We start from the raw sequence: 4,849 nt of genomic DNA, 5'->3' as shown, positions 1-4,849 counted from the left end.
TTTACCTTCTCGCAGTTTCAGAGATTATTACTCTCAGGGAATTAGAAGGCAAAAACTAGGTGCTTCTCCATTTAGAAAGAAATTTATTGACTCAGGATGACAAAATTAACATTGTTTCCTGAACTGAAGGCATAAAACAAAAAGGAATATTTGGTTTATTCCCACACTTAAAATGACTAACATTATCAAGACATGCTTTCTCAGCAGACAATTCATTCTTGGTAAAAAAACCAGCTAGAATAAAAGTTCTTAAGGCTCCATGAAGAATCTAAAATTACTGTGCATCCTTTGTGACTACCATGACTCAGAGCACAAGGGATGGCATTTAAAGAAGCAGTTCACAGTAAACAAATCAGTCTAGCAGGTGTACACATATTCATTCTTTAAACAGAATAATTTGTCTCTTTCTCTGCCATCTTTCATTGGAGAGGAACTATAGTAGTTATTCTATTTTTAATTTATAATTCACTAGCTTCCATATATTTTTTCCAAAACCCTTGAGACTCTGTCTGCACTAGCAGGAGAATGAACAGGTTCTTGCCATAAATTCCTTAATTCTAGAATTAAGTAATCACTGAGGATTTAACAGCAAAATGCTGCTGCTCTACCCGCCATTGGTATGGCTTCATTAATTTTACAGAATATATCAAAGTGCATCGTCAAAAATAATTATTGTGTAGCCATACTCTGGAAAAGAGATATGTAAAAATGCCATCTTCTTACACAGCAGGTCATAGGCCTGTGAGCATGCAGTCCCTATATTGTGACAGAAATACTCTTTTTCGTGTTTCAGTTCTGCAAGCACCTTGTTTATATAATATCAGTAAAACTGAATATGTCAAATCCCTCAAGGGCATTCTCGTCACGGTGATCACCAAACCTGGGTTCATGGAGTTGTGCACAAATTTTAAAAAAGCACAGTTGGAAGATCTTAGGGCTGATGAATCTTGAGTGAGTTCACAGCTTGATTTTCTATAGGCATCAAAGCAGACATAATGAGAAGAGAATCTAGTCTGAGTTCTAGAAGGCAGGCAGAATTTCCAGAGCTAGCAAAGCACATCTCTTATTGATAAAGGCAATGTGTTTGATCGGAAAGTAATTAAGCTATAACAAATATGAAATAAAAAAATGTTATTTTACATCACTTCCATTTTCAAACAACTTTATAAAATCAAGTTGTAATTGTCCAGTGTTACATTTTATAATGCAAGAGCCTTGCCTTGTTTCAGCAAGGCTCCTCTCTTAATCTTTATTAGTTCACATAACATGACATTGTAGGATATCCATCTTTCTTCATTGTTTTCTTAATCCTTAAAACCCTGAGCAATTTAGTTTCATCTGAAATACCACAGGAGCCTGTTGCCCACGTCCCCTTCCAGCTCATTCACAAATTATATCAAATAGCAAAATGATCCTCCACAGCTCCCTCCAGTCTGAAAAGAGTTGGTCCTGGTTTTTTCCTACCTCTTTATCATTTACTCATCCATAAAAGCACTGTCCTGCTTGCTCCTCGGCTGCTTAGTTCCCTAAATGATCTTTGGCAATAGGCTTAGTCAAAGGTCTTTTGGAAATCCAAGTAGACCTTCACCCATATTCTTGTTCAACCACTCAAAGAATTCATAAGGCAGTATTTCTCTTCATAAAACCCGTGATGATTCTTCTCCGATCATTTTTATTCAAGTGTCCACTAATTCTAATCTTCATTATACTTTCATTTAATTTGCCTGGTAGAAGCATCAAGGTTACAGAACTAGAGTTCCTCAAAGCTCCCCCAGAGTCCTTTTCAAAATTGACTTCACACCAATTTGCCACCCTCCAGTTTTCTGGTATCAAGACAACCCAGCACAACTTCTTCCCAGACTCCTGTGATTTATTTATTCATAGAAATGTAACAAGCTGAGAGCACAAGATTGAAACAAGAAGCCTTTATCCTTTCCCTTCCTTGCCAAACTAGTTAATTTTTTCTAAAATGTAGGTTCCGTCAAGACTTACCCAAGCAAGTTGTCATATAGCTTATTTTGTCAGTGTCTCTGTTGGTCTTCCTGCAAGCAGTTGCTGTCAAGTCACCTCTTGCGATTTCTTCAGGAAACTGTTTAACTAGGAGAACAAGTTTTCAGTCTTGTTAACACCACTGTTTAACTTGGTTTGGAGCTTTGTTATTCCCGTTTTGCAGATAATAGCTAACTGTTTTCTCTCAGTTTCTTTTTTTCCTCCCTCTTGGGCTGTTTCTCATCCAGACTGCTGCTCTTCCTACCTACAACAGCCTGTTACCAAAACAAGCCATTATTTGATCCACTGTGCCATACCTGTACTTTGTAAATAGCTAAGAAAATATTAATATATAGCCTGTACACTCTCTTTGGGCTCAGACCTGTCCTAAAATGGAGCACTGCAAAGGAACTTCACATGGCTTGAAGGATCTGTGCTGGTTTCCCAGGCCATGAAGCCAACAGGACAGGACTGTGAGACACAATCTGCACAGCTGGCATGGATGGGAAGCCAGCCAGCACAAAGTAAAACATCTATGAGATTCTGTTAGTTCCTGTAGTAAAAGGAGCTCAAAACTAAGCTTAGGAGGGTAGAGGATCGAGAGGTAGCTAAGTACAACATTCCCATGACACAGGCTAGTTCTGAAGTCCCAGGTGCAGCTGCTGTTTCCCTGAAGTTGGAACACATTCCTCCACTACTGTAAATGATTGTTCAAGCTGCTGAAGAGGTTTCAGTAGAGTCTGACAGTAGAGTCTGTGCTGGCTCTGTGCTTAATGTGCCAAGTTACATTGACAGCAAGGGAAAACGTAGAAGGAAAGGATTCCTCAGCTTCCCACTCTTTGTGCAGTCCACTAGGATGCAACCAAGCTAATGGATGGTAATATGACATCTGTTCTTTATGTCTTTACCACCAGTTTAGTAACTCAGTGTGCTGGGTGTGGCCACAGGTGTTTATCCTTGTATAAATAGCAGAAGTGCCAATACACAGCCTTTAACTGAGTGGCACTAATTTTACTCTAATGAGAAACAAATATGCATCTGAGTGCAGAGTTGCAAGCACCCCCAAGATACCAAACTAAACCGCAAACCACATTAAACAATAAAAAATAACACAACACAACACTTCTAAAATTAATTGTGTAGGTGCTTGCACAGCCCAGGCTTGGCAAGTGGCCCGAATAACAACACCTGATAACACAAATGTGTGAGGTAAAGAGGTAAAGCGTGCATGTGTGCGTGTGTGTGTGTGTGTTGAATACACATGATAGTGACCATCAATCCCACATTGATGGTATTAAAGGGGGAGACAGAACTTCAGTGGATTAAACAATAGGCAGGGAACTTAAAAGAGAGCTTTGAAACAAAGGAGGAGTCAGCCTGAAAAGAAGTATGAAGTATGAAAGAAGTATGAAAATTGGGGTGAGGGAGACACCTTGAAGGGTAACCAGCAGTAGTCAAACCTGGTTTGATGCTGCCAGAAGCTGCCCTGCCACCACCTACATCCAACAAATCATCATCCCCATGAAATTCCTCCTGGAACCAGTGCTCAGCAGGTGCCATGACTGGATGGGATGCAACAAGCAGGAATCCACACGCAGGATGCAGCTAAGGGGGCTTGTGGAGGGACCTTTCTTAGCCTGCAGGAGACATGGTTTATCTCTTGTGTTACTGATATTGATTCCGAATGTTCTGCACATGAGTTATGTGTCATTAACACGTCAGTAAACTGCTTTAATCCTTATTTAGTTTAAATTATGAGGCCTGAACTGTTTTCCTCTGCTTCACTATTTGTACAGTGGATGGTAACACTAGAGAAATCTTTCCATTTGAGAACACTACTTTGCAGAAAAGGTTTGTAATTTTCAACTGCCTAGTGGTAGATAATGAGGTTCAGTCCAAGATTTGCCATACACCTCTAATATGACCTTGGAAAAGACATTTAACATCCCACTTGAAAGACCTAATCAGTTATCTGTAAAGAAGAAAAATAGCTGTGAGGTTTTTTCCTTCAATTGCATTTAGACTGGGCATACTTTGGGGCAAGGATTGCCCTGTGCGCTGTTGCAATTTCATTTGGGGCTGCAAGTATGATAAAATAAGTCCAAAAGTCTGTTTCAGGAGCAGTGCTGGTGAACAAAAAATTGATGTCTCCATTGAAATACATTGCAAATGTACCCTGCTCTAGTACATCTCATGGTGAGGTCTAACTGTGACTCTTGTAAGTCAGTGATTTCCATTGCCTAACAGAAGGACTCAGCAGACAGTAAGTGATGGCTGCACAACCTGATTCCAGCAGGAAGGACCTTCAACACTATGAAAAACTGTTGCTTTCTGAAATGGATGAACAGGAAAACAGTGACAGCAAAAATAATGCTTTGCAAAAGGTTTTGAGTTCATGCGGTATGCCCAACACTTCTCTAAGTTCCATGACCTTTCCACGTTTCTTTTCCATTTATGCAAATATATTCATGCCTCAGATCAACAGTGACACCCAAGCTGGATTTCAAAACATTCAAAAAATGCTTTCAAGAAGATTTGGATTTCATTACTATTTCATAGAATTTTCTTTAATTAAAAATTATCTCTTTCTTTTAAGAGCTAGCTCTGCAAGTCATTGCAGAAGATACTGTAGCTGATTACTGAGATTAAGAAGTGGCAGGCCACATGTTTGAAAACACTACTTTGAGTCCTTTAAATAAAACTGAAGTGGGTTTTTTTCCTCCCTGAATAATGCAGTCAGACTTGAAATGTGGTATCTAATGCTCTATTAACTATTTCTTTAGGGTGACTCAGACACTCCCTATTTTAGATAATCTTCTGTCAAAATCTTTGAGTTTAAAACAAGGGGAAGTAGAGCATA

This window comes from Manacus vitellinus, unplaced genomic scaffold, assembly GCF_001715985.3.
Source record: "Manacus vitellinus isolate BGI_N305 unplaced genomic scaffold, ASM171598v3 scaffold_2_pilon, whole genome shotgun sequence".
Classification (NCBI taxonomy): Eukaryota; Metazoa; Chordata; class Aves; order Passeriformes; family Pipridae; genus Manacus; species Manacus vitellinus.
The sequence above is the reverse complement of the archived record's forward strand: the minus strand, read 5'-3'. Positions refer to the sequence as shown.